Consider the following 27,048-nt stretch of genomic DNA (forward strand, 5'->3'; position numbering starts at 1 on the left):
GTCTTTTTGTACCAGATTTTCAGTACAGAAGACGAAGAATGCAGAAACTCTCAATTATGTCATCAAACACTTTGCATCCAGGGTGGCTGCCCCCTTCTCCCAACCCTTGCTGCGTTACTGTCCTGAGTGGACATCCTTTAACAGCTTATGTCTCCTGTAGCCATTGCAACTTTGCTTTGTGGAGAAGTGGACAAAGTTCATCAGTTTTGTGTTTTGTGTATATGTGTATGAGAGTGTGTCACCTTGTGCAGCTGTGTGAAGGTGTGTCTTTATATGTCAGGTGTGGCCGTTAGCCATGGTGCAGTAAAATGCATTGGAAAACTGTGGTAATACCTGACTGACACCCTGGTGGTAGTCAGAGTGTCAGTATAGCTGGTCAGCTGTCATTACTACCAGCTTCCAGCCTCAGTATAGATAAGGTCCCCATTAAGCACTGAAGAAGCAAAACTGATTTTTGCTTAAGTTTCAGACTGTTCATTCTTATAGCACGAATGACTGTTGATTTTTTATTTATCTTGTAATTGTTAGCTGGGTAGGTGGGCAAGTCCAAAGACCCTTTTCAGCCATGGCCCAAGCTAAACAGACAACTAGTACCTCTACAGTATTACACTGGGTTGAAATGGCTAGGCTTAAAATGACCTCCGGATCAATAGCCTAGTAATCTGTTATGATCCTGTGATCCTATGAACTGTAGAGTACAAAAACACATAGAAAGCATTACGAGAAAGAAAAGAAAATGTACAATTACATTAAAGAACCTACTACAAAGGAACTATACAGTCAAATAAGAGACAATTCAAACCCTGTATAGAACCCTACACATAATAATAATAATAAAAAAATATAAAACAAGCAATTAGATAAAATATAGCACAGAATCTATATAGTGTAATAAAGTGCTCTTTGAATTATTCACACCACAGAATGAAACTAGTTAATATGAACACCCCCCCAATAAAAAAAATCTGAAAATGCAAAGGCCTAATACAATGAGATGTTTTATGCCTTCATCCAGTATCCATAAAGCAGTTACATTTGTTATCATTGATAAAGTGGGTACCTAGATATGTTTTGAAAAGTTTAACAATTAATTTGACTAATAGTTTCAGGTACAAAATTCAGGTAGTATAGAGAATTTTGGAAAATGACCTCTCACAAATGGTAAGAGTAAAGGGTTTTCTTTGTAATTGTATGCACACTCTATTACATAGAGAATAGAAGGATTTATAAAAGTCAGTCTATTGTCATGGTGGCAGTTTTCATGCAAAAAATTGATGGTAACAATATTTAAGGGCAGAGAAGCCCTAGCTAGAGCTGGTAGCCATTTTCCTTTATGCAGAGTAAAACAGTAGTGTTCTTTATAGGTGGAAAGGTGAATAAATCTACATATTTTATTTTCTACAGATTGTAATGAAGAAATTTATTATTTGGAATGAAAGATGTAGGGTAGACTGAAGAGAAATTATATTTCATAGCAGAGTGGTTATTTAACTGAAAGGTTTGCAACATATTCAATAAATATTTCAAATGAAGCACTAGCAAAAACAGAGATAATAATGCAGCGTTATGAATTAAAAGTGAAACATTGGTGGTACTTTCTTACTTGCCTGTTAATTTAAGGAATGGGTCATGGAAATGCAGGAGTTAATAGGGAGGATATAAATTTGTTCAGAAGGAATAGCTAGGGAGTGGGGTGAAATGAAGGTGGAGATTACAAATATAGTACAAATAAGAGCAAAGGAGACATTTGAAAGAAGTAATAGGAATTATTGAGAGTGTGGGGGGTAATAGACATGGAGGGATTTTATTTGGGAGAGAGAAAGCTAGAGTTAAGTGCAAAATGTTGATTCTCTCAACATAGAAAGGTTTAGGATGGCCTAATTTGAAAGGATACTTTAGAGCTGCACAATTAAGGCTCATATACATAAAACAAGTAGAAGGTTTTAGATCATAAGTGTAATGAAATGAAGAAACTGAGGTTGGGGTAGGGGCAAGAAGTGAGGAGAAAGTAGAATTTTGGATTGGGGGAAGTTAAGGAAAATGACAGCCATACAGAATAGTATATTTATAAGGTAGCATAAATATTCTAAAAACTTGTTTTCTCCATTTCCATGTTGGTTTAGGTTTTACCCATACGTATGACTTAAAGCAAGGGTCTAATACTAAAAAAGAAAGGCTGGACTTTTACTGGAAAAAAGTAGTAAAGGAGCCAAGTATGAACAGCAAATAACTAGGGTGGCAAAGACATTAGAGTGGAATGAAGCAGAGCGGAAGTTTGAAATGAAGATTAGTAATTGTCTGCCTTTTCCAGGAATTGATAACCGAGTGTAGGCAAAGAAAAGGGAACGGGGAACTAAATGAAAGACCACCTTTTTTTTTTTTTTTTTTTACTTGAGTCTAGAACAGAAGCTGCTGCTTAAAAGGGCTAATTATTGAGGTATCTAAAATACTGCATGATGATAAGAATTGATTAAAAGAGGTCCAGGGAAGTAAATATTGTGGGAAGAAATAGCCAGGGAATTGTTATGGCTAGGCTTGTACAGGCCCTAGGGCCGATAGCCTAGTACCAACCTATGAACCTATGAACCTATGAAGAAGGATGCTACCTCATGCAGAACAGAGTGCAATTAGAAGCAGAACATTTTTTTAATCAGGGTAGAAAGATATTTATGGATAGGCATCATTTGGTATCAAGTGTTAGTGACTAGGAAATTGTGTACAAATGTTTGATTTGACCCATGCTTGGTTTCTCTCACATTATCTATGGTAAGATCCCATATGTGTGTGATGCAGTGAAGACAACACTATCTAATGTGAATAGATGAAGGCCCTCAGCTAAAGTGATGTTGTGTAAGAATCTGCTAATCACATCTAGGAACAGTAATACATTTACTACAGATGAAAAGCTGCCACATTTAAAAGCAGAAGGTATGTAAGAAGTTAGCACATGTTAAAAGTTAAAAAGCATAAATATAAAGGCAAGAATTGAATGGCTCTCTGTTGTAATTCATAGATTAAAATTTTAAATCAGTACTTATGCAAAAGAAAATTTTTGTTAATTATGGATCAGATGCCATTGGTAAGTGCTCTTAACCCAAGAAATGGGATAGCAATGCTAACAACAACTTGGTTATAATGTTGGTTGCTGTTCTTGGGTGGGGGGCACTTACATGATAGTGAATACAAGGAAATAAAGCTTGTGGTAAAGATAACGAACCCTGATGACTGCCATTGAAAGAGAAAGTGGAACCAACAACAAAGGATCCATGTATACTTCACCTCATTTGTTAGAAGTCTGGATGTACAGTACCATACATTTCACCTATCTTAACAATACTTACATAAAATGGGTTACTGCAGGCCTACTGCCTCCAGGCTGTTCTGTTTATCAGTGTGCCTGTGATGCTGTCAGTTATGCCTTGTTATGTAACAGTTACATCCCATTTGGTCAACTGAAGTCTTTACCACCTAGTGATTGAGTACAGAGTGTAGATAGAGGCTGATGAACTATTCACCTGTATTACTTACTGTTGATTGTGTGGTATCTTGTGGCCCAGTTTGTCTTTGCTAGAGTATGATTTGAAGGGCTTGGCCTGGACAGCAACAATTATTACTGTGCTAAGAGAACCCAAAAGTGGGGCATCTGGGATCATCAGGCATAAAGTTTCTTACCCAGATTTTTTTTTGTCATGGCATGGTACTGAAGCAGAAATTGAAGACTTAACCAAAAATCATCAATGGATATCAAACAGTCCAAAGTATACTACTGCCAGCAACTTGGTATGTCTGGGAATAGCTATCACTGATCAATATCCTCAATTCAAACGAAAGGAATTAACGACATCTGTGGACAACACAGTATTAACAAGTTTATGTCCGTACTTAGCTAATGAGCTACAAAGGAGCTGGGTGGATTGTTTATGCAAAGAACTGAGAGGCCTGCTAAAGAAATAAGCCCTTAGGGAAATCCTCTGCAGCAAAAGTGAAACAATTTAATTTAATTTAATTTCACATATTGTAGTACCACGTATGCAACAACTAATACTATACTATTGTGTTATTCCTAAAAGAAAATGGTGTTCTAGGTAACATTTGATTAAATCAGATGTACACAGACACATGTACAACAAATAATATCAGAAGATAAATGAGAGACAACTAAGAAATGTTGACTACAGACTGTAATACTGACAAGGAGCTTTACTGTTTTGAAAAGTAAGCCCCAGGCTATGGTGCACTGTTAATGGCAGATAAAGCACCTGGAGAAGACATGTAAACCATCAGAGAAATGTTCAATGAGAATATGGCCTTCTGGCAGTTATAAGACAACTAAGTATAGAAAAACAACCTAATTTGCAAGAAGATGCTGCAGTAGTCTGCTGCTGCCCACCCAGTGACAAACCCCCCTAAAAATCCTGGCAGTCATGTACATGAGTACCTTCTCGGGTGCGCAGTAACAAGTCCCGCCAAAACCTTGAATATTTATGTTGATGTCTTCACCAGCCACATGAATATTCATCGAGTACTTGGCACTTAGCTCGAGGGGGGCACTACAATTATGTAATGTTTTTCATTTTTTACATTTTTGCAGGGGGGGGCTGCACCGCCCACACCCCCTGCAAATTAAATATAACAACTCCGAAATTGCACTACATTGAGGAAAAGAGTAAATTGTATGCATGATTGCATGATGTCACCGTCAAATCTGCACACGCATCATTTGAATATGACATCACAGTGTTTTGGGATGTCAATCATGCAATTGATGACCACACGACGCCCAGATCTGCGCAAACGACCCAAGGAGGTACATATGTACAGGATTACAAAAATCCTAACTTCAAAACCAGTGTGTGTGTGTGTGTGTGTGACTATAATGACTACAGTAGGATAATGATTGACCATGGCAAGTTTTAGATGTAGATGATCTACAAGTTTCAAACAGTGAGAGGGATGGCAAGCCCGGCCACAGAGCCTAATTAGTTCTAGAAAGTTAAGAATGAACAGTTTCCCATTGCAAGAGGGATGGCAGACCAGACTTTTTACCAGAAAGGGAGAGATGATTTAAGTCAGTCAGCAACACTGAGTGATGGAGATACTTGATGTCAAAGGATTGTTAGAGGAGACCACAACAAAGGTCTCACTTGGGATACTGTTCCAAGTCCAGTGGGAATCACAGAGATGAAATTCTGAGTTGTTTCTAACTTTCTGTTTGACACTAAATCTCAAAAGATGGATTTATTTTGAAATGAAAGACAGTAAAATTAATGTCAGTAAGCAAGTAGTGCAACATAGTCCATTAACGCTGTAGGACATTGTAGTAAAAAGAATCAAATGTACTTTTCATATGAAACATAACTTAAGGGATTAGTTTAGAGATAATAATGTGAGTACACTTATATGACTAATAAGTACATAAGTAGTTGGAATATACATCAAAGTATTTATGTCTGCACTTTTAACTAAAAATCTGTATTATTAAGTGAATGTCTCTGTTCGTATAGCTATGTTGTTCCTTTACTACAACAATATAAAAAAAAAAGAGTGTTACACTTGTACTGTCAATGCCTCTGCAGTAGGTGTCAATGTATATTAGCTGGGCATGTCAACAGTACAGATGGAGTCACCAAGTAGCAATGCATTGAGAAGCAGCACTAGTCTCTTAGTGTTATATTTTACTATCAATGTATGCAAACATGCATAACTTGTCATTTATTTGTGTTCTTATAAGGACTTTTTAAATCCATTGTCCACTAAGTTATCTATGTCATATTTTTACCATGGCAGAGAGGATAAACTCTGGAGAATTGTTCAGCAGACAATACACTCTCTCTTGATAGCTCTGATCTGAAGGCTGTGGGTTCTATCCCTCAACCAGTCACTTGGATTCATGTTCCAGTATTGACATTGTAGTACACTATAGGGGATGGTGCTGCAGTCTTAGTGTCTGATGAGACATTAAACTAACGTTTCATCTGTTTGAGTTGGTGGTAGCTCAAATGGTATTAAAAATTCCTTTGTACTTGTGAAAAACAAATGTTTAATAAAAAAATACAAGATGTTGTTGTTGTTGCGTCTTTCGGCTTTTCCCGGTTAGGGGTCGCCACAGTGGAACTCTGGTCTGCTAATGACTGGCAGTTGATTTTTATGTACCGAGTTGCCAGCCCTGATGCACAACCTTCAAAGAAAGGTACACCCATTCACGCATGTCTCCACGCAGAAGATGCTCTAGCTGAGAGTCGAACTGGACAGCGTCTTACTGTGAGGCAACAACACTGCATACTAGAAAAAATAAAAACACATCATAAATACTTCCAACTAAAAAATTATCAAAATTCAATAGCAACAACAACAAATAAATCATTATCATATAGTATTTAACCACCACATGCTATGAGTATCATATATTTGGTCTTTTTTTCTATCAATTATTTGCAATAGCCTTCTAGGCACAATTTGTTAATAGGTCAAAAGTAATCATTTTCTTCTGGAGGAGAAATAAACATTATAGATGTTTAGATGGGTTTACTTTCCTTTATCAAGGTTACACTTACCCGAATTCCAAAAGAATGAGACCACTTGTTCAAAAGACGAACTTTATGAAGCTTCAGATCACGGACTGGTATTCACAGGGTAAGTAACCACTTGGCCACCAGGATAAAACAACTAACTGGAACAAATTCAAACCCACCCAAGTGGGGAGGGCTTCACCACCCCCATGTGGGGGCTGTTCCCCTCATGCCCCCGTAACTAAATATACTAACTCTGAGATTGCACTACATTGGAGAAAAGGACAAAGTTCACATTTTGGCCAAGTGGTTACCTACCCTGTGAATATCTGTAGGTGATCCGAGGCTTTGTAAAGTTTGTCTTTTATACAAGTGGTCTCATTCTTTTGGAATTCGAGTAAGTGTAATTTCGATAAAAGAAAGTTGATTTGTTTAAATGTATTATTTTATTACAGCATATATTACCCACCAACCTCCTTTCCAAATGCTCCATGCTCTCTTCCATATTAGAAACACTGAATCACTATAATTGTTATGTATAAAGTGGGTAAAGGGGGCTGATGCCAAAGCTGATGCCGATTATGCATTGTTTACATTTTTTAAACTGAATTTTATTTGCATTTCAAGAAAGAAACAAGAAACACATAACCAAGAAAACAAATAATAACATGAGCAAGAAAGTATCAGAACACAAACCATAGAAACTTTTACAACAATAAAAATATTGTTTATAATATAAACAATTTATTACAAGATGTGTATTTTGTACATGCATTATCCAGCAGCCCCTGGATATGACGGTCCAATTAAAAGACAGTTATACTAATCCATACCTTGCCAGAGCATTTAGGATTAAACCATTTTTATAAGTTCATAGGTTGGTACTAGGCTATCGGCCCTAGGGCCTATACAAGCCTAGCCATAACAATTCCCTGGCTATTTCTTCCCACACTGTTTACTTCCCAGGACCCCTGTCTAGCAGGGCGACTGACGTGATCCCCGGGGTGAATTTCCTTTCTCCCATCCAATCGTCAAGGTTCCTTTTGAAGAGGGCCAAAGAGGAGTTCTGCTTGACATGAATGGGCAGTCTATTCCAGAGCATGGGGAGTCTCTGGGTCAGGAACCTATCCCTCCAGCATGTTTTGTTTATTGTGATGACAAGGTTTAGATCTCTGGAGCATGTGGCTCTAAGGGATTGGGATTTCTTTAAGTGTAGCATGTCCAGCAGCTCTGGGTTTGACATGGCCTTGTACATTAAGCAGAGATCACCTCTGAGTAGACGATATGCGACAGAGTATAGCTGGAGTTTTTTAAGGTGGTCAGCGTAGGGCATCTGCTTTAGGCCTGTGATTCTTTTAGTGAGGTATTTCTGCAGCCTTTCCAGTTGTTACACATGTCTTGAGAGATACATGCCAAACAGGGCATTGTATTCTATAATGGGTCTAATGAGGGATGAATACAGTGGGACAACGACCTCCTTTTTTCTGGATGAAAAGCCCTTAGTGATGAGGTGTGCCACAAAGAAGGATTTCCTGACTGTTGTGGTGATGTGGTTATCAAAGGTGAGACCGCTGTCCACCTGTGTCCCTAAGTCTCTTATCACACTTTCGGTGTTTAGTGTACTGCCACCTATGTGGTAATTCACGGGTACATGTTTTTTTCCCAAAGGGGATAACTATACATTTCTTGTCATTGAGCTTGAGCCCATGGCTTTGGCATCAAGCATCTGTTTCTGTAAGGCCCTTTTGTAGAGTATCCACATAATTTGGGGATTCATTAATGGCTCCCAGTTTGCAGTCATCTGCAAACTTTGTTAGCCAGAGTCACTTGGTGTTGGCCTGTACTTCACAGAAGTAGATGCCAAACAAAAGTTGTCCCAGGACTGAACCCTGAGGTACTCCACTTGTCACTTGTCTGGAGCTGGATTTAGAGTTGGCTACATTTACAGTGTGGGTCATCAGTAAGCCAGTTGGCAACCCATCGAGTGACGTAGGGATTAATGCCCAGCTTAGTAAGTCTATCTATGATTCTAGAGTGGGGGATGGTATCAAAGGCCTTGGCGAGGTCCAGATAGGCTGTGTGGACTGCCTTACCCTCATCCACGGCTCTGGAGACTGATTCAAAGAAGTCAGTCATATTCAGGAGACAAGATTGACACTTCACGAATCCAAACTGGGAGGGGTACAGTGTTTGAAGGTTGCCAATGTCTTTGTTTATAAGTTCCATGATAATACGTTCCATGGTCTTGCAGATCAGGCTCATCAAACTGATGGGGCGGTAGTTCCTGGGATCCATGGTGGATCCCCCCTTGTGGAGTGGGATAACTGTAGCTGTGCTCCACTCAGAGGGCACGAAGCCTGAGGTGAGGCTATGATTAAACATGGCACTTAGGTGAGGTGCCAGTTCATTTTGTAGTTCATGTATTACACAGCCCGGGATATCATCTGGTCCCATGGTTGCTGTATTCTTAGCTTTGGAGAGTGCGTTTTTTACCTGTGTGGCCGTTATTACCAGAGTTTGGCAATCTTCTGGTATGGAGATGGGCCATTTAGGGGGTGAGAGGAGGGTGAAGTTGACACTGAACTGATCTGCAAGGATATTGGCAATATCCTTGGGATCAGTATATTTAATGCCATTCTGTTGTAAGTGCAGATCTGAGCATTGCCATTTAGATTCTTGACATAGTTATAGAATGCCTTGTGGTTGTCTTTGGAATCTTTGGCAATTTTATTTACATAACTAGCTTTGGAGGATTTTATGAGGGATCTCAGCTACTTACTGTGGCTGGTAAGGGAGTTTTTTGCATCCTGGGATTTTCCTCTTTTCTGCAACAGTTTCTTCCTTTTGTTGTAAAGTTTGTTTATGGCAAAGGATCACCAGATTGGTTTCCTTTGTTTGGAGGAGAGCATCTTGGTTCTATTTGGTATGGCACGATCCATGCATGAGTAGATGGGCTCATACAGTGCCTTAGTGTAGGATTCAGCAGTCAAACTTTCAGTTCCCATCTGCATGGGTGTCATGAAGTTTGTCACTTCTGACTTGAGTAGCATGAAGTTGGCTTTGAAGAAGTTTTTTTTATGGAGTTTTCCTTACTGGGGGGTGGGGGTGGGATGTGGATGTTAAGGATGATTAGCTTATGGTTTAGACCTGACCAACGAGGGGGTGACCATAGGTGTGGAGCATCAATTTCCCATGTTGGTAATGACCAGGTCTAGGATATTGGAGCCCCTGGTGGGACCATGGATTAGATGATCCAGGGCATTGGAATTTATGAATTCCAAGAACCGTTGGGCAAAAGTGTTGGTACAGGAGTAGTTTTCCCAGTTAATGGCAAGGTAGTTGAAATCCCCCAGTATTAGGGTGTTTGGTTGCATCTTAATATTTTCCAGTATATTTAGAAAGGTGTAGTGAGAATCTTGGGGCATGGTGGGGGATCTGTAGCAAGCTACAATTTGGATTGCAGTCTTACCTAGTGTAAGTTGCACCTGGAGAATTTCAGATGCATTGTGTTGGGCAACTAGCCTGGTGGTGTGAATATCCTTGGTGAATATGGACACTCCTCCACCTTTAGTGTTTCTAGTCTGGTTTGGTGACCGAAAAGTGTGGTAAGAGTTGTAGCCTGGTATTGTAGGGGTGCTCTCTGGAGCCTTGAACCAGGTCTCAGTTACTGCACAGATATCAATGTTCTCCATTTTTTGGAGTGCCTCTAGAGAGTGTATTTTGAGGTTTAGACTTCTAGCATTGAGTAGCATTATCTTCAGAATTTGCATGATTGTACCCGTTATGGTAGTGGTTTTGTCCTTTGAACTTTGCCTAAAAACGGCACTATAGGGGTAGCAAGAGCCTTAGCCAGTAACCTGAATCCCAGGGGTGACAGGTGCAGACCATCTCTGGCAAAGCATTGTGGTCTGTTGATCATATCGTCCCATACAGACAGATACTGGATCCCCTTTGAATGACACCAGAAGCCTAGCCAATTGTTGAAGTCAATCATTCTGTCCTTATATTGTAGTATCATTCTGGGCGAAGGCAGGATGCTACTCAGAGCTAGGGTCATACCTGCCTGGGACACATGATCCGAGAGCTCTTCCATGTCTTTTTTCATGTAGTCCAGGGAGGTACGTCTTAAGTCATTCACTCCAACATGGCCAATGACAGAGTCATATTTGTACTTGTGGAGTGACTTGAGTGCATGCATTATGTGGTGGTTCCTGGCACCCGACAGGCAGCTGACTGTAATTTTCTCCTTGTTCAGCCTGGTGAGTGGGACATCAGTGTGCCTGATTATAGAGTCACCTATGGCTAAAGTGTTAGGTATGGTGTCTTGCCTTAGGGGTTGTTGCTGGGTGGCACACTGATGTTGTGAGCTATGAGACACTTTGGTTGTGATTGGTGTTTGTTTGCATTTCAGCTTCAGAGGTCCTTGTTGCTTGGGCAGGTTACAGTTAAGGGCCTCTGCATATTGGATTTAATGTTGCTATGTGTGGGTGTTGGTGGTGTGGGTTTAGAAGGGCTATGTGTTGCTTGAAGTGTAGTACAGGTGTTAACCTTCTCCTCTTGACTGTCTAGCACAATCTTGGGTGGAGAGAGCTTTGCTTCCAGTTTGGCTATGTAAGTGTATCTCTCACAGGTTGTAGTGTTGGGTGGTAGGAGGAGAGGGTTGTCTGTGTACATGAGGCAATTGCTGCATTGCCCCAGTATGCTCAGATCCACCAGGTGAACAGGAGAAATCACCTGAAGCTGACCCTTGGGCATGCCTGGTTTGGTGCTTTTTTTGTAAAGTACAGGAGCTGTTTTCCCTTGCCTTAGCAAGGTACTTTGCAATTATAGGCTGTTTAGTGCCTAGGATTAATTTCTCCTTATTAACAAGGAGACTTGAGTACTTGTATCAGTTTAAGGCTTCCTAGTGCTTTCCAGCAGGTATTAGAGAAAGTACTAGTCACAGGGATGCTTAAAGGTAAGATAAAAAATGGTTTATCCTAAACACTGCAGTGTGCACTAGATAAGTTAGATGTGAAAGTAGGTAACTTAAGTTTTACTTGTCTAAAAAGTTAAGTTTTAGTGGAGAGTCACTATTTTTAAAACAGCAAGATAGATTGAAAGGGGGTGGTCACTTTTGTATTCTGGTACTATGGAATAAAGTAGGATGGCCAATACATTTAAATAGTTGAAGGGGAGTGATTTCACAAAATGATAATTTTGTGCTTACTCACACAAGCTAGTGAAAGCAGAGAGGAAATGAGATATATGATCAAATTAACATAAGAGGCAGGCAACTAGAAAGACAGTGGTATTTAAGAACACAATAGTAAGCAGGTGGGTGGGGAAAAATGTCTGCCTGACTCACAAGAGACAGAGATGTGGTCTCTTTTGAAGTTTTAATATGCAGTTAAAAGCAGTATACGAGTAAAACACAAGGTAAAGAAAACAAATCACAGTATTCAAAATATAAAAAGGCAATAAAGTAATACAAAATACAACAAATAAAAAGCAAACTTACCTTTCCTTCACAGCAAAGTGTAGCAGAGTCTGGTGAGCTTTTCTAGTAAAGCAGATAACAAAACAGATAAGTCATATTAATATCCATGGTTCTCTAAAAGACATAGCCAAACTGGAGGAAGACAATTAGAAGTAACAGCTTGTTTAAAATAATAAAAATATTGCTTAGCTGTTAATGAAATGGGTTGTCAGGGGCTGTAATTGGTGGAAATCATTTTGTTTTCCAGTGTTTGGTGCAAGTAAGTGTGACAACACTTGATAGAGTCCAGTAAACCTCTAGGGATGTACAACAAGTGAATTCAAATTTGGGTAAAATCCCAAATGACCAAAACTCACATCTCAAAGGGATATCTAATCCCAAATATCCTACAGCATCTCTTATAGATGCCACCAGTATGCCTTAATCTTAGGGCATCTCCAGAACATATGAATGTTAGCCCTAAGCTGACTACACCTCCGGCTCCTTTTACTCTGACATTCCTGACCTCCATAGCCTACTTGGAGTAAAGTACCATCAGTTCAGATTATTTAGCTGGTTGATAAATTCTGGGTCATTTCCTAAGTCTATCTGTGGAGTTCCAAATTTGATCCAACTGCTCCTTTGTTAATCTCACATTCTCTTGTACCTTTCACCTATTAAATGTTTTAATACTTCTGAATTAGTTTCTGATAGATCTGTGTTGATTAGCCCATCCTGCACCTTTTAACTCGTCTATAATTACCCCAATAACAGATCCTTTTATCTTTCATCTGTGTAGAAATTTGATAGTACAAAATCTGTTTCATCTGGGCATATGTGATCCAGTTGTAATCATTGACATTAAACTAATCACAGCTCTTCTAAGCTTTTTAGAGATGGAGGGGATGAGAGGCTGAACAACAGTGACCATTTGTGAATATCTTTGCTCAGCCAATGATTCCTGGAGGCCCTATCAAGGAATGCATCAATATCTGCATGATGCCAAATAAAGTTGGTGAGAACTTTACCCCATACAAGACTCCTGGCTTTAAGGCCTCCACAATTTATATAGTTTAACTACGTCGCCTCACAGTAAGACGCTGTCCGGTTTGATTCTCAGCTAGAGCGTCTTCTGCGTGGAGACATGCATGAATGGGCGTACCTTTGTTGAAGGTTGTGCATCAGGGCTGGTAACTCAGCACATAAAAATCGCCTACCAATCATTAGCGGACCGGAGTTCCGCTGTGGCAACCCCTAACCGGGAAAAGCCGAAAGACACAAACAAACCTACTCCTGGGGAATCCTAAGTTGTAGCATCTATGTAGGTCATCATCATTCTTTGAATCAGTATGCCATCTTCTGCCTTCCAAAGCATCTGGTTCAGCTGAAAGGCTACTGCATAATGGGCTATATGAGGGATACCCAGTCCCCTGTAGAAGACATGCAACAGAGGCCAGGATTCTTCTCATTCTCCCTCCCAAAACTGCTGTGTTGATAAGCTGTTGCACATAGGACAAACCTACATGAGCAAGGAGAATCAGACCTCTCAACAGTCCATATTTTGGATATATGTCCCCATTTTCAGGCTTGATTTACCCCTTCACACACTTTTCTGAATCCCTCTCATCACATGTTTTTAGACACTGTCTGGTATATAGAAAACTACAATACATGACCAACATTTTAGTGACAACAATAATTTAAAGAAAGAGGTCAAACATTTTACACCTCCCTTTTTCTGAAGCAAAAATAAATGACCTTGTGAGGTAGAATGTTGTCATAAAGTTCATTAACATCTAGAAGTTTTACACTGTCTCTTTGATAATGTGCTAATATGTTTCCATCATTTTGTCACTCTGCTTTTTGAACATGTGTTTCTGAGTAGGATCCCACATTACAACTGTAAGAAGAGTTATGTGCTATTTGGTATTCAAACTTTATGCTAATTACATGTAAAGATTTTTAGCTGGATATTCCTATTTTTCAAAGGTCATTGGTCCTATGCTCAATGTCTTCAGGTTGCGAGAAATGTAGCAAACCAGAATGTTTCAAATAAAATAAAGTGTATGACGTAAAATCATACTTTCCATTGCTCTAATCTTTCCCACAACAGTCTGTAGGTGGGATATTCTGGGTAAAAGGTTCTATACTCTAGACACCAGCTCACTGAAATCGGCTTCAACTGTATCTTGCAATGTCTGCTTTAATTTTAATCCCAGATAAGAGGCTTACCATGTGGATAACAGTGAACATTTGTCTAGTGAATAGTTCAATTCCCTGCCCTATACTACATCCTTTTTCAGAAAATTACTTTCCAGCCCCAACACATTTCAGAACTTATAAAAAATGTCTAAAACTTACTAGTAAATTAGTACCCATCAAAACATAATCATCTGAAAACATACAAAAATAGGCTTTAATAGAGCTATTATGAGCATACTGGGTCAAGGACTGTCCACACCTCAATTGCCAATTCTTCTGTAACTAGTGTAAAAGAATAGGGGATAGCAGGCATTGTTGTCTGGTGCTCTTGCCAACTGGTCCTGACTTTGATACTTTCCCATTAATAAACATATTAAATGAAGGTGAAGAGCACAGTTTTAACCCAGTTTATGAACTACGTTCTGCAGCTTTGTTGCTGGAGCATCTGAAATAAAAAAAAATCCCACATAACCACATGAAATGCTTTCTTAATGTCAGAAAAAGACAATGCCAACCTTTCCCTGAAACTACCATATTTATAAAGCTAGTTCCCAGCAATTATCTATTACCTCCCTGTCTTTGACAAAGCCATTTTGGCCAGTTGGGACTATGTACAGCAGCACATTATTTAACCTAGTAGCTTGGATATAAGCAAAAATTGTGATGTCTAAATTTATAAGAGAAATAGAATGGAAGTCTCCAACAAAGGAATTCCTTCATTCAGCTTCAGGATGATGGTTATGATTACCTGGTTTTAGTCTGATCATAACTATGACATTTGATATTTACAGTTGTACACACTTGCTAGGACTTTTACTATCCATTTCACTCTTCATTTGGAAAATTCTGCTGGGAATCAATTGATTCCTGTGGCTTTGTTTTACTTAAGTTAGGAAATTGCCTTATTAAGTTCACTCTGGAAAAAGGGTTGGTTAAGGGCTGCCATCCTGAGTAATCTGTTTTGAACAGCTAAGAACTCCTACCAAGAACTGCGGTCTATAGTGATTGATCTATAGAGAGTTGTGTAGTAGTTGAGAAAAGCCTCCATGATTTCTACATCATAAATGATCAGGCCCATCAGGTTTAGTTCTAACTGCTGCAATGTTGAGCTTACTATCATGTTGCTTAAAAAACAAGCTATACACCTTGAGTCTCCTTCGCTCTTTAGCCAGCAAAATTCCTAAGAAGTTCAGCTTCTGCATTTGATAGTTCTGACAAAATAATTTCCTTTGAAAGTGTCATTTCCAAATACCTATTTTCCATATAACCTTTCTCTACCTACCTTTCCTATGCATGTCTCAGCTCTCAAGTGTTCTGGCCTAAAACTTCTCTTTTTCAGTCCCTCAGTATCTATCATGTCTCCCCGTTATAGCCACCTTGCATCCTTCTTACCATATCACATTAGGAGCGGTTTTGGGATTAATATTGATATGGATCCCATTCGATATGATGTTTCTCAATACTGCTTTTTCTTTCTGGTGACCAATGAAAATAAGACCACCTCCAACTCCTACCTTTTGGCATATGTATCTCCATATTTATCAATAATGTCACTGGAACATGGTCAGAGAGACCAGTTTCATGAACTAGGGGTATGGTCTCAAACTGAATGCAAAGAAATGCATCATCATTCCTTTCAGCACAAACAATGTCCCTTCATACTATCAAATCAATAACAATACCCTAATTACCCATGAAGGGGTAAGGGGCCTGGGATAATGGGTTGACTGCGACCTAAACGTTGACCACCACATGTCTACCATTGTAAGGAAAGCTTTCCACATAGCTCACTTGATTAGTAAAGGCATCATCTCAAGAGCAAAAGAAGTTATAACCCCCCTATACTCGGCACTTATCCGGCCGATAATTAAGTATAATGCCCCATTCAGTATGTACTGTACTAAGCATCTACAGCAATTAGAGAGATGTCAGAGGTTTCTAGCAAAGAAGATCAAGGGTCTCCAGCAGGTGCCTTACACGTACCGAGTAAAATCCCTGACACTATACTCCATATCTTACAGATTTTTTAAGAGAGACTTATGCCTGGCCTACAGAGCAACCCAAGACCCAAGCCTAATGAACTCACTGCATATCTATAAATCAAATGGGTCTAAGGCTATCTGTTCCAGGGACTTAAATATGGCCTGTGACTTAAATAGGACATGCTGGAGGGAGATTTATCTTCCAGCGACTGCCATGTCTTTGGACCAGGCTACCAATTCATGTGAAACAGAACACCACTATGACACTGTTCAAGAGGAACCTGGATGAGTGGATGGGGCACCATAAATTCTTACCAGGGATAGTGCCCACAGTCCTCCTGGACACGGGCAGTCATCACTAAATGCAATCCTGGGTATTGACTAGTACCTCTACAGTATTACATGGGATTAAAATGGCTAGTCTTAAAATGATCTGCGGGTAGAGAACCTAGTAATCTGCTATGATCTTAGGAATTTTATACACAAATTGTTTTTAAACAAAGACCAGCTTTATTCTGCTACCCTGTTTTGTAAGCTCTCCAGAGAAGGTTGGAGTGACTGCCCGGGGTTGCGTCTCTCTCCATATATCTATCCAGCCCTCATTTGTTATCCAAGATTTTGAGATGTTTGTGGCTTTCTTTCCCATTGTACAAGTGATCCTGCTGATTGTCGATAACTACATAAGGACAGTGAAGTTTGAGGGGTACATCATATCTTGTCAGGTCTCAAAGAAATCTTTGAAAAAATGTTTATCATCTGTATTGGGTGAATCAATATTTCCTATAACCCAGTTCTTTTTATTAATAGTTCCTTCCCAAATCAGCTAATGGCTTTTTCTGCTTGAGCTTACATGAATAGTGGTCATATCCAATGGCGTATAAAACATAAGAAGGACCCATTTTTTACCTCCCCTGGGCTTATCATGAGCAATCAGTTTGGGGTACTGTTTAGTTCTAAATTTAGTAGCTTCACTTACTTTTAGTTTAGTTTCTTGCAGACCAACTATCTGTGCACCCTGTCTTTTAACAATCTAAAGGATGCTAGTTCCATGTATAGAGTGTGGGCTTCCCCATGGGTATCTTAGTTGCCAACCATGTAGGAAAATGTTCTGTTCCTTGTATTTTGGATTCCTGATTAACTTCCACTTCACAAAAAAGAAAAGGATCCAGAAATTCCCTCGGGCTGAGGACAATAAGATCTCCTTGGGTGCCAATCAAATGCCTAAGCCTGGTTGTAGAATCCTGGCAGCTGTATGAAGAAGGGTTGGACCTGTGCAGATATTCAGGCATAACCCTAAAGAAAAAGAGAACAAGAAATATTCCCTAATCTTTTACCGATAAACTTACACATCCTCTGTCTCTATAACTGTACAGCACATAAAAATAATTCTACTTATTAACTTAATCTCCTATTCATTTCCATATCATTAATAACTAAATATTTATCAATCATACAAAACAATGGAGTGAACCCATTATAAAGACTAGTATAGGTCTCATTTAACTGTGAAAGAGTCCATGCATATCTGGTTAACAATTTTAAAACTATATGTAACACGACGGATTTGTATCACTTCACTGAAAGACCATTTCACTGACACCCATTTCACTGAGACCAAAGCACCTAAAGTTAATTTCACCTAAAACTCATTTCACTGACAAGTAGTACTCTAAGGCAAGTCAAAGGTATATGTCCTTTTCCCCACTGTAGTGCGATCCTGGTGTTAGTATATATAGTTAGGGGAGGTGTGGGGGGCGTAGCCCCCCACCTAGTTGAGTTTAACCAAATAATGTAAAACAAAACCAGACAACAGACCACCCCTAACTATATATACTAACACCAGGATTGCACTACAGTGGGGAAAAGGACATATACCATTGACTTGCCTTAGAGTGCTACTTGTCAATGAAATGAGTTTTAGGTGAAACAAACTTTCAGTGACATGAACTTTAGGTGATTTGGTCTCAGTGAAATGGGTGTCAGTGAAATGGTCTTTCAATGAAGTGATACGAATCCAACATGACATATTTGCTTAACAATATTGTTCCATGCGCTCACCTTCTTCCATGAAAGAATTCACTCTCACAGGTACTTGAATGGAATATACAGTATGTGAATAAATGTAAGACACTGTCACAGAAGAAAGAGAAAGATATATGTCTGTTAAACAAAAATGAAACAATCCGATAACCAACACCAAGGAAGGGAAAATACATATGTATTATGGAAGGCAGTTCCTAAGTAATCAGTTCAAAGTATGTGGGTCAGAACTATATGATATAGTCATTGGTGAAAGAGGAGACAGAAAAGATTAAGAATCTATGGAAATAATTTTAATAAAACTCCTCCTTCCCCCAGAAAATTGTTTCAACATCTATAACATTGTAACTATTACATGAAAGAATACAAAAAGTAAATTCCTTTAGTAATTCTTGAGAGTTCAATGTCATATTGGTGGAGATATTTCCAGTGTAGGGACAGGCCTTAATATCTGTGGTAATCACCATGAAAAAAGATGTACAGTGTTCATAGGTAAGTACCAGGCTAGCTGCACTTGTGGGCCATTTTAAGCCTAGCCATTTTTTCTTAAAGGTGAGAATCAAACCCTGTACCTTGTGTTTGCGAGTTAAATGATTTAACAACTTTGCCAACCCCCTCCCCCCACACACAGTTAGTTCAGAATTCAACCATCTGCTTCACTGCATTTCAGTGATGTTCATTTGAGGAGCATGATGAGCCAGAGAATATATCTAGCCAGGAATATTCATTGGCAGGGCATGAAACCTCCTGGGAAATTTTAAATTCTAGTAACTTAGGTGCGCTACCTGAAAGTCCCTTGCTCTTCTGCCAAGAAGCATCCTGGGCTTGATGAGGTGTCTGAGGCCCATTACCATCTTTACTTTGACCTATAGTGCCAGAACATCTCCCTGTGGTCTCTCTGGGTTGTCAGTACCCCAAGCTTGCGTAAAATGGTATATGAGATGGTGTCGGCAAACTGGCATCTCTTGTAGATCCCTTACTGGCCTTATGAATAGACCTGGTGTTGGCAAACTGGCATCTTTTGTAGATCCCTTACTGGCCTTATGAATAGACCTGGTGTTGGCAAACTGGCATCTTTTGTAGATCCCTTACTGGCCTTATGAATAGACCTGGTGTTGTGAGGGTGTTTGGCTTTGCTGGAGGAGGGTGATTTAATGGGAGTTGGTATCCCCGGTCATTTTTTAGGGGCCATTTCCCACTCCTTCTCCCACTCCCTCTCTCTGTTCATCCAGTATGCATCCCTCCCCTCCATCTCTGGAACATGAAGTTGAGGCTGCTCCCTCTCCACAAAAGCTTCGGCTGCTTGAATATCATGTAACAAAATTTTGCACCCCTCCTTCTCTAAAAATTGCTGGATAAACTTAAGAGGTCTTAGAACCATAGCCAGAGAGCATCTTTTTCAAGAGTAGCATAGCCTGCTGCAAATTATAGAATCCTCTAAGAAATATAGTGGGTGGCACAGTGGTGCAGCAGTTAGTGGTGTTACCTCATAACAAGTGGTTCTTTGGTTTGATTCTAGAATGGGGTGCCTTCTCTGCAGAATCTGCATGTTATCCCTGAGTTCATGTGGGTTTCCTCTGGGTGCTCTGGTTTCCTCCCACATTCCAAAAACATGCGTCTGGAGCATTTCACCTTGGGACTCCACTGAAAATGTGCTCTGTCCCAGTTGGACTTTCCTCTTAAACAAATGTCAAATAATAATAAAATAGTGATTTATTACCACATTGAATGCCCCTACTTTCCTTACTGTATTGTATCAGCCAGTCTCTCATTCTGGCTGACTGGCCGTCCAGTCAGCCAGTCTCTTATTCTGGCTGACTGGAGGGCTACCAACACACGCACCATAGCTATGATTCCTAGGCTATGGACCACCCCAGTGAATTATTTTTATTTCCCAGTTTAAATAATTAGATAATGACAGCACCTTGCTGACTATGTATTCAAAGAAGACTGCAGCTCCTGATCCTTAATATATTCCGGCACGTCCATCCCTCTCACACCAATCCTTCTTGTCCTGTTCACTTTTTTATTTTGCATGGAGTGATGATGCACCATCTTATCATACTTATGGTAATCAATTCAGACACTTTTTCAGTTGCTGGAGATTATGGATAAGTTCAGCCACCTCTGTTTCCAACTGATTCACACAGGATTTTTGACTTGTGCAGTAGGCCTTTATCTCAGAAGCCATGAGGGAAAGCCATTCAAATAGGGTCAGCAGTTTGTCTTCAATGCAGAATTTTTAAAACACTCTAAGAGCTCACCTGTAATGGTAAGTACACCGTTCTCTGATACCACTGCATGAAGTGCTCTAAGGAAGTTCAGAACAGTAATTAAATAAAAATTAGACCTAAGACAGCAGAGAGAAATCAAACTACATGTCCTTCTTGACTCAGGCCAGCCATACTCCCTCATGTATCAATTACATTGTATTGATTATTGGTGAATACTAATTCTAAATTGTTATGCTGAGAGCTTTTCTACCCAGGTGTCCCACAAAAATGGGCTTCAGGACAGTATGCGTAACCTAATCAAAAAAAGTATTTAAGTAAGTAAATATAGAAACCATCTTTCAAACAAGTCATTCCTCATCATATACTAATTTTAAACCACAAATCCTTTATAAAGTACAATCAAATATCATATACTGAATTGTTTCTTCTATAGCTGCATACTTTATACTACAAAGTCCTTATACCTGTTGCTTGAATTTGCTTGTTTTGATACCTAACTTCTAATGGGGATAAAGCTAAAGTAAATCCCACATACAATTCACTATTTTCATATGCACCTTTCATAACATTCCTCTGAAACAAATAAACTTGTCTCTGCATCCTGTCTTCAACAATAACTACACCAACAACAACAAAAAATGCTTTTAGATCCTTAAGTAATTTAAAGTCAGCTGTCCACTCTTCTTTACCCAAAATATTGGGAACACAAACCATGTCCCTGTTTATCATATTTATGTAGTATAACCCCAACTAGAAGGAAAGAAAACACAGGGTGAATCATACTTATTGTCCATTTTATTGTATAATATAATAATTCATAATCTGCTAATCTGTACTTCTCCCAACAACATCCTATGTAATTTTAGGTTATGTAAATAAAAAGGCTCACCCCCGGATTTACTAATCCTCCGTGTAAGACTTAATAAGTCTTACTCGGAGGCTGCAGTTGAACAGTTTGATGTCAGCGTGCCATGAATATTCATGAGGGCACGCTGACTCAACTGTAACTCTTACACAGACTGAGTAGGAAAGCAGGGGGTGTGTCCGACTGCCGAGCAGTCTAAATGTGCACGCCCCTGCAAGGTTTTAAAAAGCATAATGTCAACACACAAGAGCGAGTTCGCTCAAATGTGCTTGCACCCAACACCACACTCCCTGACACTGTAAACCCCCATCACACTTATATAAAGTAAATAATTATAATTTTTTTTTTAAAATCAAACTCTTAAAACGAAAGGAACACAATAAGAGCCGGCTGGATTATTGTGTTCCTTTCGTTTTAAGAGTTTGTTTGCTAGTTTTTGAGTTTTTGTTTTTCATATTTTTTTTAAATCCACAATATAGCTGCACGTATTTGCGCAAGTGTGCGCGGGTGTGCCCATTGCTTAGCTACAGTTAGCAAGTCTGACATGGAAGAGCATAAAATAGAATGTTTATGCAAATCACATGAAATTGCAATAGCGTAATGGTAGAGCGTTCGCACAAAGAAGAGGCATTCATGGTTCAAGTCCCACCACTCCCTTTTGTATTTATTTTTTAAATCAGTATACGGAATAATACCTGACATATATGTTTAAACATAACTAAAAAGCAGTGAAATGGCCAATGTATCAGTGAATAAAATAAATATTTTAAAGGATCCCAATATAAAATTGCCTGCAGTTAAGCAGCACTTCACCCAGCGCGATATAGTTGCCCCTGGGTAACTTGCACTTCACCCAGCGCAAAATAGTTGCCCATAGCTAAATAGCACTTTAGCCAGCGCAAAATAGTTGCCCATAGCTAAATAGCACTTTACCCAGCGGAATCGGTTTGCATGGAGGTGCGTGCCGTGCCAACCAGGGCACTGGGGAGCAATGTAGATCTAAGTTGCTTAAACGCAGCCACACCCCCTAGCCTGTCTAGACAGTATTAAAATAAAAGAATGACAAGGTTCGAACCCAGGACCCTGTGCATCATAATCAAAGTACAAAACCACTAAGCCATGACAACATAGGGGAAGCAGCCACTATTAACATTCATATACTTACAAATGGTAGTTTAACCATTACTAAGCAGGTCTGCAGTCAGCCAAGAATTTTACAAAATGGCCAATCACAAAAAAGTATGGGAAATGCGGCATATTTAAGCCCCATAGGCGGGAATACTCGCCATAACTGATTGTAGCACACATTTTCAGTCAGAATGTCAGGTGTAGGAGAGGGTTCACGCTTCCGAGCGCAACAATGGGGCATCGAGGAGTCCAAATACATGGTTTGGCTCCTTGTCCACCATCACAAGTCAAGACTCCTGCAGGGCCAGTTCCAAGGGATGGAGTACAAAGCAGAGGCTTGGAACTGGTTAGCTCGTGACCTCACCAGTGCCACAGGCGTTCCCCGGACTGGTGAGCAGGTCTGTTACCACCATGCAGACCTGAAGAGATGAAAGCAGGACTGCCTGAATCAGTGGATACAGGAGGCCCGTGGGATGAAGGATGCCCCACAACTGAGTATGTAGCCATGGAATGCAGTATGTAAGAATTGATAATGGAGTATGTATAATGGATAGGTATGTTTCAATATCCCTTCATTTACTTTACAGCTGCAGGTGACTGTGTTACGAATCAGCAAGCCTATGCTGATAGGCTGCTAAGGTTGCGCCACCAGGCAGGTTAGTGATTATTCTGCATGTATTGTTATATAAAATATTTTTGAGAGCATGAAAGAATGTGTTGTAGTCCAATAAAACAGCCATAGAATTGCCTGAATAAGTCCTCTGCATGTACTGCCAGATAAAAACGTCAGAGAGGCAGAAAAAGAGTGTAGTAACCCATTAAGAAAGGTGACATATGTCTGGAATAATACCTCTGCAGGCACTTTCATATAACATAAGTGAGTGAGCCTGAAAAAAGATTGTTCTAACCTATTAATAAAGGTATAATATGTCTTGAACATGTCTGCCATAAACACCGTTAAAACAAATAAAGGAGTGAGCCTGTGGAAAAGTGTGCAATGTCATTAATAAAGGTTTAAAACTCAGAGTGTGTCTGTGTCACAGAGTCTGAAATGTTGTAGTACCCTTGCATTATACAAACAGTACTGTTTGAAAATGTGATGACAACCCAAAGTTATGCAGTCCCATATAAAATGGGTGATGGAAGTGCTAGTAGCTGTGAAACATATATACAGTCCACAATAGTCAGTTACTGGCTGGCATGAATAAGTAAACCTGGCACACATGTAGCATGTAATTATTCACCAGAAATGTGAGTGTGTGTTACGCAATGCAGGGTTCTGTACAAATCGAAGTGAAAATGTCATGTGAAAACATCACAGATATGTAGATAAAGAAATATAAATGCAAACAAGAAATATGTAGCAGTAACATCTGCATCCTGGACAGTTAGTATGTCAGATATAGGTCAGGCATATATTGAACTAGCCAAACCCATGACACAACCTAATGTATGGTGGCAAGTGTAATAATACAGGTAGGGGATATAGACTTGCAGTCACTGGCAATGTAGTGTAGACTAAATGGTCATTATAAGATGTTAACCGAGTTTTTTTGTCTACACCCTACCGTATGTGCATAAACCATGCAATTCCACATCTCAATGGTTATGTGTAACCTTAAATATTTGTTGGGACATATGTCCTATTGTTTATAAATATTTGCATTGATGTTGATGCATGTGCCCTGTTCAAACACCACGTTCATGGTGGCCTGTTGCTACCAAACATCCCTGCATGTTGTTGGAATATCCACTGTCGTTCAATATATGCATGTGTTATGCTTGCTGTTCAACTGTTGGAACCTTGGTGTGTTGGGTTAATGGGAATATTACTGCATGCTGTTACAACTAATCTGGAATGCTGTTGTTTATGTTGTAATTAAACACACCTAATCACAGAACGTATGGGAAGGCCGGTCCCAGCGGACCCACCTGTCCCTCCTCAGTTGGCGAGTGCACCTGGCACCAGCAGCCCCAGTGCCCAGCCCAGGCTCCCCTCCTCCGTTGGTCCTGTGCCACCTTCAGGTGGAAGCACTGCAGGGGATGGGGCTCATCCCCCTGTGCAAGCATGGGTGGAGAAGGGCCACCTGTCATCCTTCGGAGTGTCCGGGCTGTGGTGTGTAGGGAGAGCCAGCAATCAGTCTCTGATCCCCTATGCCAGCTTGAGGTGAGAGTGGCGCATCTCTCGGGTGAGCCTGCCCGTCCTACTCAGCCCCCAGCACAGCCACCCTTGGGGCTGTGAAGGTGCAGTGGTGACTGCCCATGGGTGGGGATCTCACTCCCACTGTTACCATCTGTGGGCTCATGGGCTTGCGATTTCCAAACAACCTTCCCAGTCAATTGTGTTCACCCACCCCATGTGTCAAACCTTGCCCCTGTATGCATCTTGTTTGTCTTGTCTGTTTACCTCCCCAAGCTACCTCCCCAAATATACCTACATCCTCTACCTCACATTCCACTCTCACCTGAAAAAAAAAATTTAAAAAAAAAGGGCAGCCTGTTCCTACAAAAAAATTATGCCCCATACATAGCTGCCCAATTCGCACACATGTCCGCTGGACATGTAAACTGATAATTCTAATTGGCAGTACAACATATTTTGTTGTCCTCACCCCTCTCTCAGGGGTGGACGGTTTCAAATTTCACACCAAATTTCATACATATGCACAGCTGTTGCTGGTAAAGAAATGGGCAGCTATGGACCCTCTCCGCACCCATCCTGTACATCCTGAGCTGGTTTCCCTACTGCCTTCCCCTCTTTGTGCACCATTTATCACCACATTCCTATCTCCCCATTTACTTTTCTGTCAAAGAAATAAGCGCAGGGGTTAGCGGGAGTGAGCACTTGTAAACAGCAGTAAGCGGGTTTGCACCAATGTGCGTATGTGTTCACTTAGCTTAGCATTGCTAAGATATGATAAGCTAAGCCAAGCTTGGCTTAGTATTGCTAAAATAAAATAAGCTAAGCTAAGCTTAGCATCGCTAAGCGTCGCGCAAACCCACTTACAACTGCTTAAAAGTGCCTTAGTCACTCTGCATGACAAGGCCCTTGTACTGCTCAGCAGCAAAATAAAAAACCTTGTCAGTCTCGAACCCGGGACCTTGGACTCACCAGTCTGCATGAAGTACCACTACACCACAGCAGATATACAATAACTTGGTGCTGAGAGAAATATAACATGCATTACAAGGAGTGAATGTAAAGGGAAAATAGGAAAGCCATAGGAATACATTGTAATAAAGAAATATAACATGCATTACAAGGAGTGAATGTAAAGGGAAAATAGGAAAGCCATAGGAATACATTGCAATAACTACTGTTGTATGCCAGTTAATTCCCTAATTCCAAAAGAAAGTACATACACCCATGTATCCAGTGTTAGCATTAGGAGGTGTGAGTAAACTTACACACTGAGAAGAGTGTACTGGAAGAAGCAACAGTCAGGTTTCAGTACAACATGCATTTCACTGGCTACAATCCAGCTTCAGATATGAGACATATACCAACCTTCTGACTGACACAACAGTGTCCACAGCAAACAAGCATGGTCCCCACCTTGCAAAACCGAAAGGCCTATGCCTACCTAACCTATCATTTTATAGCAGTGTCCTGAAATCACAGTGAGAACTGCAATTACCACACAGCAGGCTGCATGCAATTACTAAATGGTGGGCACCAATTGGTGCAGAGGCCATCACATGCACATGTGCAGATACCTACAAAAGCAGCCTGTACTTGCTGTCCACACATGCAATCATATCATTGCAGCAACTGGAGAGAGAGAGAGCGAGAGAGACAGACAGACAGACAGACAGAGACATACAAACAAACAGAGGCAGCTGGAGACACCAAACCAAAAAAAAAAAAAAAACACGTCAACAGGTACAACAGACAGAGGTGAGAAATACAAAGGTAAGGTATGTAACAGAGATGTATTTGCTGGCATCCGAATTATGTGTCTGAATGGTACTGTAAATACTGTGAACCCTCCATATGTGGTAGCAGTCCATATCTATATGTATATGCAGATGTGCATAGGGCAACGGACATACTGCAACTGTTAGTGAAGGCTGGACATATATATGTAGTTGAAGGTTGCTATGTGCACATATCTATGTAGGTTGTAGTGTGTGGCATTGAAAACAGCAAGCAGTGCAGGTATATGCCATGTGGAGGTTAAATGCTGTGGGACTGAGTTACAGCCAGTGATGTCTGCTACAGCTATACGGCCTGAGGACAGCGAAATGCATTCTGCACAACACTGTGCAATATTATTACATAATTGTATGTCACACAACTGTTTCATAATTGATATTCGCACCATGAAAGGTGGGCAGTATATGTGCCTATATGTGCATGTATATGTACAGCAATGGATGTTTACAAGTATGTGTATATATATATATATTTATATATATATATATATATATATATATATGTATGTATATATATATATATATATATATATATATGTACATATATATATATATATATATATATATATATAGATATGTATATATACATATATATATATATATATATATATATACATATATACATATATGGATAGATATATGAATAGATAAAGATATATAGATAGGTAGATATATATATATATATATATATATA

This window comes from Protopterus annectens, chromosome 8.part0, assembly GCF_019279795.1.
Source record: "Protopterus annectens isolate FY-2018-M chromosome 8.part0, PAN1.0, whole genome shotgun sequence".
In the NCBI taxonomy this organism is placed as follows: Eukaryota; Metazoa; Chordata; order Ceratodontiformes; family Protopteridae; genus Protopterus; species Protopterus annectens.